At 43.3% G+C, this 15,017-nt stretch overlaps 1 long non-coding RNA gene across 2 annotated transcripts in view; it reads left to right on the top strand.

Moving 5' to 3' along the window:
• Window positions 1-15,017, top strand: part of LOC137327674 (uncharacterized) — a 96,370-nt gene that overhangs the window by 62,205 nt on the left and 19,148 nt on the right. The window lies entirely within an intron of this gene.

Consider the following 15,017-nt stretch of genomic DNA (forward strand, 5'->3'; position numbering starts at 1 on the left):
ATGACTCAGAGGTAAGAGCACCACCACTAAGCCACAGCTGACGAAGGGTTATAGGTTATTCTTCTGGACCAGTCCTTGAAGTGCCGTTTGCTGTTTTCCACTTGTAAAGTGATGGCACAGTGATAATAACTCCAGAGTTTTATTTACATAGTTCTCAGTGCTCACTTCGTGCTTAATCTATTTACAATTTATTTATTTGATTCACTTCCTATTACCTTTCTTTTCATCCGGCAATCCGTGCAAGTGGAGACACAACAACTGCATTCCAGTCATTACAAAGTCATCATGCACCATAATTACCTAACACAATGGGCAGCTGCAGGCTCCTTGCAAGTGCACACAAAAACCATATTAAGTAAACAAAAATAAACCAAAATAGAACACTGCTGCGCTGTCTTGTCTCTATGACTTATTAAGGTAAAGGAGCCTAAATCTCCCTAACCCAAACTAAGGGTGCCAATTTAAAAAAGAAACTGTTAAAAATGAAAACATTTCCCCTTTAATTTTGTCCCCTTCCTCTTCGAATCTTTCCATGGCACCATTCCTTGACTGAGGGAGGTGGGCGACTTGCTCCACGGCTCCTGCCGATGCTGGATGTGAGAGAGTGTCTTGCCCTTTGATTTCTCTGCCTCTTCTCTCCCAACTGAAGAGCATCCTGCCTTCTCTCAGTGCCTCCCCTTCATCATCAGACAGAAGTTGGAGTTTACTGCTTGGGGAATCTTGGGCATTCTTTGGTGCAGCTCCATTAGCAAATCATTGCCTCAACTCTAGTTGGACGTATTCCTGGAGGTTTTATCACATGTCCTCCCGCCTCCAATCACCCCGACATGTCAAACAGCCATTTTTCCCCAATATTTTTATAACTAATAAACAGAAGTGTTTCAAGAAAATGAAAACACACACAATTTTTGGTTAACGCCCCTATGTCCTGGGTTGCTCACAGCAGAGAGATTAATACTCAATTCCTGGAGACCCCAGGACAATCCTGGAGGGTTGGTGACCCTAACTGCGCTCTACTCCATAAAACTCCTGTGTTGAAAGACCACAGACAAATAATGACAAACCTCAAACTCGTCTGCATTGCAAGAGTAGGGCACCAATAACTCCAAAGTTAACAGGTTGCCCCTTTCAATAAACCAAGCATGATACCATGACAACGGCCATCATGGGTGTTTGACATTTTGGCCATTGTTCCTAAGCAATAGCTGGAGGAACTTGTCTTTGGTTTTAGTAACAGTTTATATGGTGAGTCTGTGAAATTATCTTGTGTGGAATGGAAATGTTATACTGCTGCAACGGAGCTGTTTCAAGGTTAGGGGACAAGGTTATGATGTTCGGGCAGAGTTGAGGGACTGTTACTGTATGTTCAAATCATACGATACACAACTTAGCGTACTTGATGCTAACTCTAGATGCCAAAAGTGGGGAAAATGTTGATTCCTTTTTGCACAGACATTCCTGACCTTGATGAGCAAGAGTTATGTCACTTTGGGGGAAATTATACATGAATGGGGAAGCTAAAAGGCTTCACTTTTTCTTTCCGTCGTGCTCTAGTGCCTATCTGCCTCGGGGATATACACTTAGAGCTCTAATCCACACAAAGGCCGAGAAATTCGACTTGCACCCAAAACGAGCGCAAAGTCAGTGGAGCGATGACTCCGCGTGCCGGTTTGTCTCGGACTGAGCTGAATTTGGCTTTGGGCCTCATTTAAATGCCAGCGGCGAGTTGCAGGTGCCAAATTGGTGCCGTACTGTAGCTTGTGGATTGGAGAGGGCTGGACATCGGCTGGCTCCTACTCTGATCCAGCCAACAGCTCAAATTGTGGGGTGGGGGGAATCCAGGGGGAACATACTGGCAGTGGGCCGGAGAGTTTTTTGTGGGCTCAGGAGGAGAACGTCTACTTCTCCTGGGTCCATGAAACTAAAAACTGATCATTTCCTGGGCTTTTTTTGAGCAGCCTCCAGTGGGCCCTTTAAGGACCACTGGTTAGGCCGCACAATGCCTGATTAAAAACAGGCAGATGCATACGCAGTGCAAGCTCCACCCATTAGTGCCTGAGTTTTGCATTTGGGGTTCTACAGCTGGTGTAGGACCCCGATTTGCATATTTAAGGGGCCTAATGTCTATTTCAGGCAGACGCCCTGGACGACTAAAAGTCATCCAAGCCAATAAGGTGTCTGCCACACTTTCGGTGCCGTTTCGGCACGGCAGATCACAATGCAAAATTTGGAGTTCTAACACTGAATTTACACCAGACAAATGGGTGGCTGCGAGTTGAATTTCTCCCTCAGTTTGACTACCGATAACAAAATACTTTACATGTATCATTGCTGAGCACATAATCTAGGTTGACAGTGCAGTGCTGCGGGAAGCTGCACTGTTAGAGGTACCGTCCTTTGCATATGAAGTTAAATCAAGGCCCCAATCTCCTGTTCCGGTGGATGTTATAGATTTCTTGGCAGTATTTGAAGAAGAGCCAGATGTTCTCCTGGAGTATTGGCCAACATTCTTCCTTCAACCAACACAGCCAAAGATAAATTGATGATCAATCTCATTTCCTCTCCGTGGAATCTTGCTGTGTCCAACATGTCTTCTGCGATTGCCTACATAACAAGAGTGACAGTAATTCAATGCATGTGCAATGCTTTGGGGTGTCCTGAGGGACATGATAACGTGACTTTCGTTCTTTCTGGTATGAGTTTTGAGATGCGCTATAAATCAAACTCCTAGGTGCAGTGAACCTGCTGTGCACCAGATTGAATGAAGTGATCTGTGGAAACTGGCTTACACCAGATGTCGCAGAACGATAAGCCTATGTTCAGACCTTTAATCTACCAATCTCCACTGTGCTTGCTCCAAGCCTACCCCACTGCCACGAGCTCCCAAGAGGAGGCCAGGCACGCCCTCAATGAAATGGAGGTAATATTGAATGTCACATCACTCCTGCTGCTACTCACGTGTCTCCTGGTGACTACCTATAGATTGCAAATTAGTGCAGGCCTCAGATTAGATCTCCAGTCCACCTTCCTTGCAAAGATGAGCGTACGGCATGCAGAGACTCTAGGAAGGGAAAAGTGAGGAGAAATTAAAAGAACAATTAACAGAAACTGCCTTGTACCATGATTAAGATGGTGCCCTCCAAGCCTGAGTGGGTAAGTCCATTCATTGTGTGGTGTGGTGTTGAGCTACATAAAGCAGGAAAGGCTCGAGTTTGATCCCTGGTCTCCGAGCAGCAATTGGATGCTTCAGGTGCCCCTGGACAACAAAGATCCAAAATCAGCTCATGTTCCCACTCCAGATTGTTATACAGCAGCTCCTGTTGGAAGGAGTGTGTGTGTATGTGTGTGTGTGTATGTGTGTGTGTGTGTCAGATCAGGAGAAGATTGAGCTTGGCTACGATGAACCCCATCATCGGTCATTTTGTAACACCAGCGCTCGCTATCTGAAGAGTGCCCTTTAGGCTGATGACTGATGGTGCCTTTTGAACTTTACCCTGATACCTTCGCGAAAGGAGGGCAGAAAATTGGAAAAAGTGTTTAAAGAAGGCCCCAGTAGGTGAAGCAGAATTATTGACTTGAGACCAGGGACATGCTTTCATCTTATGTTCCACACTTAGTTTTCTTTCTGCTATTTTCTAGTTGTTCTCACCCCCACTAACAAGCAGGAAACTTGGCCCGAAGCCTTTTCCGATGCTGCTGGGAGAGTGAAGGATTATACCTGGACTGATGGACTCTCCAAATTACCGGTCCTACCAATGGGGAAGATTCTTCCAGCTCCTCCCTACTGAGCTTGACAGAAATCAGTACCTCGGATTTTGCCCCCTTTTAGTGAGCTGGTGCAGTTCGTAACTACTGATAACCTTCACCTCACGTGCTATCAATACTGTTGCAGTTCACCTGTAAGGGTAAGCTTTCAATGAGATGTTTAGAAGTTTACTTTATTACTTATCCACTCATGATAAGAAGGAACTGATAGCAGTTTGCCAAGTGGCACATATTTACAGATAAGTAAAAGTTACCTACAAAGCTAGAGAGTTATTTAATGAACGTGACTAGCCAATACCAGTCAGAACATAAGATAATGTAACATTTTCTTGACCCGTAGAGTAAAAATCACTGAGGAAACCAGTCGGTGTTTGTATTTTTTATTCCTTTCCCCATTTTTTTAGGTGTTCCCTTATTTCAGTCTTCCCCACCACAATAGCCGAGAGGGTAGGTGGAGGAGCTGGTTTGGTTTTCTTTCTCACTCTCTCTTCTCGTGGGGAAGCAACTGACTTTCACTCTTCCCCCTGCCATGTGGCACGACTGAAATCAGGACCTTCGTGTCAGGAGAATTGAGGTCAGAATCCATGGGCCAGAGCACCAAAACAATGGGCGACTGTGCCAGCTTAGATGATGAAGCATTTATTTCTAGATAGCTGTGTTTACCGTAGCTATTTTAAATGTGCGAAAAGTCTTATTGTTATTAAAGAAACACGGACTCTCACAGGCCTGTTTGTAGCTGGTTAGAACGTCCTTCGCGTAGTGAATGGTAACTCTTTGAATTTTGCTTTGGGTGTCCTTTAAAAATGTTGAAGGGTATGTTTCATCCTGCATGTATTTGGTACATTTCAAAGACCCATCCAAGAGCAGAGAACATTGCAGACCATCTCCATAGTGCTGCCATCTTTATGACATCACCTACAAACAAATACCAATAAGACTTTAAAGTCGGTTCAGGTCTAATTCATTCACTGATTGTCCAAACTGAAATTGACAATTTGTACACATGTGGCCTGTCTATGTAGGTGGTCTTTAACACATGATTCAATCTTGTTTTGGTGCAGGGATACTACTTTGGCCCACTGAGGGTTAAGAAATATTGATGAATTATGTTGTGTAATGTCTTAAAATTAAAAGTTGAATGTAAAGGTGCAAAAATCCATTAAATGATTCATTATTTATAATATTTTCTTAATAAAATGAAATGGTTATAAATAGTTACTTTTTAACTTTTTGTTGAGGAGAATATATAGTTATTTCCCCTCCCCATCACAGCATGCATTTCCAAGCTGATAGGATGGGCAATATGCCTGCTCCCAGACCTCTGCCAGTGGTTCTCTGTAATGGGCTCCCAGGAGGTACAGGAAAGAACAGCCAAGGTCAACTTGATGCTGGTTTTACATCCCTCCCTTGGCCGTTTACAATCATGGGGGAGCCACCATTCACTTACTGTCCAGACTGAGATTGGACATTCTGTCCGCACGTGAGGTCCATGTAGGTGGTCTCTTAAGATATTTTATTTTATTCTGAAAATATTACAAATGATAAATCAGTTAATGTATTTATGTGCCTTTATTTTATTATATTCAACAATGAAAACTTACAATATTTGCACATTATGCAACATAAGTCATCAACTTTTCTTAATCCTCAGTAACGTCTCTGCAACAAAACTAGAGTGAAACATTTCTTTGGGACCATCTACTCAGACAAACCACATGTCTAGACAGACTGTTTAACATAATATATTATTATATAATAATATAATAACTGACAATAAGTGAATCATGGTGGCTACTCCCATGGTTGTAAATGCATTGCAGGTCAGAACGGCATCATGCTACACCCTGGTAAGCACACTGACATACAATGCCTCGGTAGACTATGTTGTTTGTGACATTTTAATTGGTTATCTTACACAGCCTCTTTACTGCCCTTCACTGTAAACTTGATGCATCATACACGGTAAAGGCTGTTTCAATTGGTGATCTTTACGAGTGTAGCTTAGTTATCAATGGTAGCTCAGTATTAGTGCTTCATGGAGTCATGCAGCCTGCAATTTGGGGGCACTTTTGGAGCAATCATCAATCTACATCTATGCACCATGGAGAGCATAGCCGCTCCAGGGCCCTCTGCAGTGGAGCACCTTTTGGTTAAGATCCTAATCTCAGACTTAGCTTCCCTCATGAATGCTTTCATTGGTGTAATAGAGACCTTGAACTGCAATCTACAGCAGTCTGCCTACCTTAAATTCATCGTATTGGGGAATCAGATCGAGTCAGCCATAATGCAAGGCTTCAACAACGTCACTGCTGCCCAGAGGTCTGTTGCCACCTAGATCTCTGGCCATGTTGAGTAACCAGGAGCAGGGGAATGGCAGGAGTTGGCAAGATTGATGGAAATACTTCTCAATGCATTGACACGAGTGATGCCCAAACGCCCAGCTCAAATCACTGCAGTTGTGTTGGAGACCATCCAGGCCCAGACACCCACTGCCTCGATATCCATGGTGCCTGTAGTTGCAAGGCCATCTACTGACCTAGTACAGGGAAGTACTGGACCACCAACATCTCTAGAGGCATGCATTAGCACCCAGCAGCCAGCAATTTCACTTCCTCCTTCGTGTAGGGAAACATTTAGAAGGAGCACATGGTTAGGAAGTAGAAGACATCACAAAGGGGAAACACACTGAACATGCCTGCACTACACACCGTTAAGGTCAATAACATTTGGATTAATTGGAACTTTAATGTGTCAAGAGACTTCATTTGACATAGACGAGAATAAAATAGGTGTTGAGAAAGCCTGTTCTATTCATGGGTTGTGAAGTAAAGCTGAGGGCATGACCGTATTGTTAGTTTTTTTAGGGGAGATGCCACATTTCAGATGACTGTTATGTTTCTTGGGAGATTTAGTAGTATAGCTGCATGACTGATTAGGTGTGGAGATATCTATTCTAGATTTTGGTCCGGTGATTTTCAGGTCTCTGGTTCCAGCTGCATGTCTTCCGATGACTGCCCTATGGTATGTCCACTTTGTAGGGTTAAGATGTGCTGCTTAGTGTTTTCACTATATACAAAAATTGAATAGCCCATGCAAACAGGGCAGCTTTGACCTGAATTATATGTCAGGCTGAGAGATCGGCCATACATTTTGTGCTGTTGCTTTGAAGGAGTGTGTAGAAGAAAGTTCAAGGCAGCAGGTACCTTGACAGGCACTGGCATGGACCATCACGTTTGTTGCAGTGAATTGCATGTTGGTATGCAGGACTGTAGCCACTTCTGTGGCCCCTTCCGTTTGGGCATTGCAGTCCCTGCATGCAGCTTTCTTTCTGCAGGTGCAGAAATAAATGTATGATGGTTAACAGAAGAATGGATCAGACAGAAGCTCTGAAGGAGTCAATGTACTTGTGTAGTAAAGTTCCTCTGATCATCATTCTCTTCCAAATGGAGGAGTGGGCAAAGGAACTTCAATATGGCAGCACCGGATGAAATGTCCCTGGCAAACAATTAATAGACACTGTAGTGGATTCAGTGCAGCTTTAAGAAGCTTACTGTACTGATTCAAGTCCCTTTGAGTCTGAGCAGCGAAGTAGCACTGAGGGAAGCAACCACCCTGTTGTTCAGCTTTACTATGGCAAATAAACAGCGGGAATGGCAGGAAACAAAAGGGAGTCCACTTTAGGAAGAGATGCTAATAATTACATAGAATTACATCGAACTCACAGCGCAGAAACAGGCTATTTGGTCCAACTGGTCTGTGCCAGTGTTTATGCTCCACATGAGCCTCCTCCCACCCCACTTCATCTAAACCTATTAGCACATCCTTCTGTTTCTTTCTTCCTCATGTGTTTATCTAGCTTCCCCTTAAAGGCATCTATGCTATTCGCCTCAACTACTCCTTGTGGTAGCAAGTTCCACATTCTAACCACACTCTGAGTAAAGAAGTTTCTCTTGAATCCCTTGTTGGATTTATTAGTGACTCTCTTCTATTTATGGCCCTTGTTTTGGATTACCCCACAAGTGGAAATATTTTCTCTGCGTCTACCTTATCACATAATTTTAAAGATCTCCATGAGGTCACCCCTCAGCCTTATTCTGGCCATTTCTGTGGATCTTCCGCCAAAGCTACAGCAGACAATTGGGAGAACCCCCGTGGAAATAACTGGAGAAAGCGCTTTGCTGTCGCATAGGCTGGTGCATGGAGCAGGCTACAGGCAGCCCCAATAGCATTTATTAGCCCCATGATATGAGAATGCCCTCTGTCTATATTATAAAACTTCACCCTCGCTGTCTGTTGCACGTCAAATGTCCATCACACTTCATATCTAATGCACATTTCTGTGCAACGCTCAGGGGAAGAAAGTATAAAGAAACAACATTTGGAATGTGCAAACTCTCCAGCAGCAGAAATACCAGAGCCACAATGTCTGTAGCTTGGTAATTGACCTCTGTATCAACTCACCCAGTGTTTACTTAAAATCAATTTTGACCCTCTAGCCCAAATGGGCACATTTATATTTTAACCGAATAATAAAGAACTGGCATCATATAGCACCTTTCATGTACTTAGGATGTCCCAAAGCACTTTACAGCCATTGAAGTACTTTTGAAGTGTAGTCACTGTTGCAATGTAGGAATTATGTTGCATGGTATAATAAGTCCACTTCCATGATTCCGTGCTCTTAATGGGAAAGCCACACTTAAAGCGAGCACAGATCGGAGATAGGACTCTTGCCTCCCAGAATGCATTTTTGCCACTTAGAATTATTTTATGATTAACAGACAGATTGCCATTGAACGAATGTTCAAGGACTTTCTGTTTTCAAGCCCCAGCTCTCCTGGCTTGCTGTCCTTCAATGGAGAAGGAACAACAAATAGAACCCTAGAAAAGCCACCATTGGAAGCAATTAAAGTAACTTAATCTTTTTGAACGAAATAATCAAAACAACGTAAAATGGGAACTTTGGAACTTTATCCAAGGTAACTGTCACAGTTACTATATTCCGGCAGATATTTATTTAAGAAATACAGCATGCTACATGTGTGACAAGTGAAACATTTTATTTGGAAATTTGGGTGTTGTATACTTTTGTGCAGTTTGTAATATATTCTAAATGGTTTGAACATCTGCATCTCTTTTATTTATTTGCTTCTTGAGAGAAAATTAAAAGCAACAGCAGAAAGATTGGCAACTTCTGGAAGGACGGTACCAAAATCAAGTCTTGAATTTGAACCTGTTTAAAGAGAACCTTTCAGTAACACTAGTAGTGTGCCAGAGATATGTGGTAAAGAGGGAAAGATGTAAATAAGTTTAAACTTTTCTTCAGTTTTATATTTCTGGGTTTTCACTATAAAAATCCACATATGGGATAGTCTGCTTATTTGACATTGTAAGTAAGGACTGTTTTTGAAAGGAACTATAATTCATATTGGGCATGATTTTGACCCTGAGCCGGGAAGGGGGCGAGGGGGTCAAATTGTGAATGGGAAACCCAGAAGTACGTGTTTCTCGGACATCCTTACCATTTTGATGTAGGAGGACGTCTTTTTTTTGTTCGTTTGCCATCTGATTGACTGGCCTGATTGACAGGCTGGTCTCAGTCGGACGGGAGACCAGCCAGGGAGAGGACATGTTCAGGTAAGTCTTCAGGTAAGTCTTTGGATTTGTATGGATTGGGGGGAGGCATGGGGGGCATGGGTGGGCACGGGGGCATGGGATGGCACAAGGCATAGGTTGGCACATGGGCATAGGTTGGCATGGGGCCATAGGTTGTCATAGGGGTCATCAGTCATGGGGGGAGGGATCGGGGGTCAGTCACGGGGGGGTTGTCGGGATCGGGGTCATCGCAGGGGTCCGTGATCACTGGGGGGGGAGGATCGGGGGTTGGGGATCATCGATCGAGGTGGGAGGTCCGCGATCGGGGATCGGGGAGGGGGGTCCGCGATCGTTAGGGGTGTCACTGCAGGTAGGCTTGTTGAGCCTGGGGGCAGCACTCCTGCTCCTCCCAGCCCACAAGCTGTGCCAGAAAGACACCTACCTGTTATTCTCGGGCCTTCTCGCCTCCTTTCACGAGGCATAAAGGAGAAGGCCCGGGAATCCCGCCCCCCCGGCGTTCAAATCAAAAACCGTGGGAAAATGGAGGCCTGAAGCCTCCTTGAAAGGTTTTAAGGCCCGACCCACCTCCTGGGAGCGGGTTGGTTGCCCGTTCCTCATCCTGCCCCGGTGAAAACTGGAAATGGCGGGTTGGAGATGGGATGGGAGCGGGTCTGAAATGGTTGAAATTTTGAATGCCCCCCGCCCCCAACTTACCCGTTTTTCACTGTTAAAATCATGCCCATTATTGTTACTCAAAATATTGTATTATATATCTCTACCCAGGAAAGAAACATGAATCAGACATTAAACTGAGGCTTACTGCCCTCTCAGGTGGATGTAAAAGATCCCATGGCACTATTCAAAGAAGAGTTGGGGAGTTCTCCCAATGTCCTTTACTCCTCAAGCAACACCACCAAAAACAGATTATCTGGTCATTTATTTCATTGCAGTTTATGGGACCTTGCTGTGCACAAATTGGCAGCCACATTTCCTACATTACAACAGTGACTACACTTCAAAAGTACTCCATTGGCTGCCAGGCTGCTTCAGGCCAGAATAGATCCTGGAGGGGGTTTCGCGATCAAAAAGAGTGAGATTCATCACAAAACCATTAAGCCCTATAGGAGATGGAAGAATTCTGGTGTTCACGATTTATAGTGACATTGCAAATGTTTATATAAAGAACATGTTCATGATTTTGCTCTAAGTGTCAAACAGTGGAAATCTTCCCTATGAAATCATGATTATTTTTTAGGATTGAGATACGTCAAAATCGGTTCCATTTTCAAGCCAAAGTGAAGGAGAATTGATCAGTCTGGGCAGTGATTTTAAAGCATATCCAGAAAAGGATTGAGGGGCACGAGTAGGAATACAGATATTAACTTGGTAACATTTAGGATTATGTAGCATTTCAGTAATGTACAATTTTTTCAACATTCCCTTGAGAGTCAGGATTCTCCCATGCAGGTCATATTGCTAGTTTTTCACGGAGATACAGTAATGAAATAGCTGTTCTGAAAATGTTAGGCAGAATCAGACGTTCAAGGAACACACACTGTCTGGTTCTGACACGATAATTTATCATTTTTATGCATGATAAAACTGGCATCCGTCCTGTTTTGAACTGTCTGCAACTGGAAGTTATGCTGTCCTCAGATTCCTTCTCAGGGGAATTCTCCCCAATTTGCGCAGTTCAGAAAGTACAAGTAGAGGGAATGAGTGCGATGCTTTAAACAGAGGTCAAAAGAAGTTCTTGTACTCATCGAGTTAGATATTACAAACGTCATAAGAATAGAGGTCAAAAACCTTATTCTTTTTATGGCCCCCTTGTTATCATTGGGCCGTTTGGGTATATCTCTTCTCACAGTTGCCTTCTCTACTGATTGATTTCTAATCGTGTTGGGTCATTGTACACTAATCAGACTTTTACATGGACCACATGTGCTGAAGCTTATTAATAAAGCTATCAAGAACTGTTTACTAAAAATGTCAGCCATAAGTAGGCTTAGAGTAGAGATTGGCATTAGGCCTCAAAAGCACAGGGACCTTACAGAGGTTTATAAGATACCAAGTGCAATAAAAATGATTAATCTTAAGCACTGTTTCAAATTATGGCCCAACTGCAGGATGAGGGAATAATAGATACAAACTGGTAAAAGGTAAGTTCAGGACTAATGTCAGGAAGCACTTTTCTCACAGAGTGATTAATACATCGAATGGGCTTCCAGACAGGATGTTGGAGGAGAAAACGTTGGAATCATTCAAGAAGCATTTACGTATTGTGGTGGGGCAACTATAGGTTTCTAACGGAAGGATGAGCTAGATGGGCCAAATGGATCCTGAATGGTGTCAAGTGACACCACCTTTTAATCCCCATTAATTTGCAGTTCTTAAACCACTGTGCCTTTCATACTTACACAATTCATCTGCACCTGAAATGTGCAAGGTGTGACATGCGTGAGGATTAGGTAAACCTCAATAATGCCAGATCCTCAATCAGCTGGTTTTGCAGAAACAGCAGTTTAGCAGGTAAGTTTACAAGTTGTGAAATGCATGACAATTAACAAGCAGCAAATCAATGGGGCTAAAGAGATTGGGGTCAACCAATATCATCCTAATTCAGATATTGGTATATCAGGTATTGGTTACCTGCTACTTAACTCTCTCACCTGGTTAGGTGAAATGTTGAGTAAAACAATTTGGTGTGCAGTAGCAGTTACTACTAGGGGCTCAGAGGGTGAGTATAGTAAACTCCTTTCAATCAGTTGAAAATGAACAATTTCTCTAAACCAGTTTAGCACTGGTTTACAGAATTTTAAAACTATTTATTAGATTGAGATTAAGAGGTCCCCAAACCCTGGGCAGACTTGACACAGAATCTATCTTCCCACATTGCTGAATTGGTTTGGGTTGCTGCAGACTTTAGCTTTAAGGTACTGTAGCATCCTTGGCTCTTGGATATAGCCAGAGTGCAAAACTCAGGTTAAAGTTCCCTGTACTGTTTCAGTAACCCGCTTTAACCTCCAGCTCAGAAAAGCCCTCCCTACTGCGTCATTGTAAACGCTACCATTTCCCACCCCAGCTCTCCCTGTGGCCTTACTGAGTAAGACTGCAAAATTAGTGCAAATTTATGTACTGTTTTTATGCTGTGGGCTCACCTTCTCTCCCCTAGCTTGGTTAAAGCTGCTCAAACTAATTTCTGCTTTACAGACAGCAGAACAGAAACTTTCATCTGCTGCCTAAACATAGTGCACTGTGGCTGATGTGGCAGCTCACTCAAATCTTGACTCCGTGGAGGCTCCTTCCACAAAATCCATTGATAAATCTGTGCTGGATTTAGAGTCATAGAGTCATAGAGTTATACAGCACGGATAGAGGCCCTTCGGCCCATCGTGTCCGCGCCGGCCATCAAGCCCTGTCTACTCTAATCCCATATTCCAGCATTTGGTCCGTAGCCTTGTATGCTATGGCATTTCAAGTGCTCATCCAAATGCTTCTTGAATGTTGTGAGGGTTCCTGCCTCCACAACATTCAACATTAGGTGCAGGTTACAGAGATGAAAGGATAATGTTTGACTCTTTCGAAGATCTCCTATCATTGACTTACACTGAGAGAGGCAGAGAAGCTGCCAAATAATATACAACCCTCCGAGATCCCTGCACTCCTCCAATTCTGGCCTCTTGCGCATCCCTCATTTTAATCGCTGCATTATTGGCGGCCGTATCTTCAGCTGTCTAGGCCCTAAGCCCTGGCATTCCCTCAACAAAAACAACTTGCATTTATATAGCGCCTTTAACGGAGTAAAATGTTCCAAGGTGCCTCTCTACCTCTCTCCTTGACCAAACCTTTGGTCACCTGTCCTAATATCTCCTCATGTGGCTTGGTTTCAAATTTTGTTTGATAATCGCTCCTGTTGGGATGATTTACTATGTTATAGGCACTATATGAATGCAAGTCGTTGCTGTTGAGTGAATGTCCTCAGGGCTCTGCCCACTCCACCGCTATAACTTCAGTGGAAATCTGTTTAAGGGTGTAAATGGGGTTTCGGCCGAAGTTACGGGGATGTAGTGAAGAATCCCCATGAGAAAATTCACCCCGTTATTTTTCTCACTGCTGAATTTGTGCAGAAGTAACCAGCTGGAAGATTTTTAAGTGGTATGAACTGATTGACATTGATGCGGTCTGCTTATAGTTAGCAGGAATGAAGTTGCTTTAGCAACTTGTACTCTTTTGTACTCTACTTGTTAAGGGTATAAAATGAAAGTCGATATTGATCTGATTTTATGAATGTGCACTTGCAACAGGGAGCCTTGCCCACTGGGAGCGTACATCGGGACTTGGAGGGTTAAATTATCAGGACAGGTTGCATAAACGTGGTTTTATTCCTTTGAGTATAGAAGATTGAGGGAGTGATCTGATCGAGGTGTTTAAAATGTTAAAAGGTTTTGATAGGGTAGATACAGAGAAACTATTTCCTCTGATGGGAGAATCAAGAATGAGGAGACATAATCTTAAAATTAGAGATTTTGGAGGGAAATCAGGAAGCACTTTTTTCACACAAAGGGTAATGAAAATCTGGAATTCTCTTCCCCCACCCCCCCAAAAGTCTGTGGTCAACTGGAGCTTTCAAGACTGAGAGCGATAGATTTTTGTTGGATAAAGGTATCAAAGGACATGGAGCTAAGGCGGGTAAATGGAGTTGAGCACAAATCAGCCCTGATTTAATTGAATGGCAGAGCAGGCTTGAGGGGCTGAATGGCCTACCCCTGTTCCTACATTCCTAAATCATATGTGCGATCCCCGTGATTTTCTGTCCATAAATCATGGGGAGTGTGCCCACGATTTCCTGATTAAACATTTCCCTGTTGGAAATGGATCCGGTCATGCTGGTTTGTGATGGGAACAGCAGGCAAATCGAATAAGCAGAATCCACTCTGACCTAAATTCAGGTGAGTAAATAAAACATGGAAAGAAAGCATGCTGTAATTCTAATGGGCATACCAATCAATTCTTTTGTTGTTCAAATTCAATATTGTTTGTCCTTTTACCCTTTTGACAGGAAGGGTGCTTGTTTCATGTGATATCAACCAGGTACTTCAGTTGCTTAAAGCAAGCACCGATACAATTGCTCCTACCTAAATTAATTTTACTACATCTGGTTCTTGTCCCAGGTCCTGTCTGGTCTAAAGTACTCACCTCCACTCCTCCTCTGGTGATGGAGATGTGACTGAAGCAGGCTTTAGTGTTTTTATTCAACTTCTTAACAAAATTTGCATATGTTATATGTTTGTAGTAAAAACAGAAAATGCTGGAAAAGCTCATCAAGTGAGGCAGCATCTGTGGAGAAAGAAACAGAGTTAACGTTTCAGGCCGAAGACTGCTGAGCTTTTCCAGCATTTTCTGTTTTTATTTCAGATTTCCAGCATCCGAGATATTTTGATTTTGATTTTTTTAAAAATTCGTTCGTGGGATGTGGGCGTCGCTGGCGAGGCCAGCATTTATTGCCCATCCCTAATTGCCATTGAGAAGGTGGTGGTGAGCCGCCTTCTTGAGCCGCTGCAGTCCGTGTGGTGAAGGTTCTCCCACAGTGCTGTTAGGAAGGGAGTTCCAGGATTTTGACCCAGCGACGATGAAGGAACGGCGATATATTTCCAAGT

Source organism: Heptranchias perlo, chromosome 12 (assembly GCF_035084215.1).
Source record: "Heptranchias perlo isolate sHepPer1 chromosome 12, sHepPer1.hap1, whole genome shotgun sequence".
NCBI lineage: Eukaryota > Metazoa > Chordata > Chondrichthyes > Hexanchiformes > Hexanchidae > Heptranchias > Heptranchias perlo.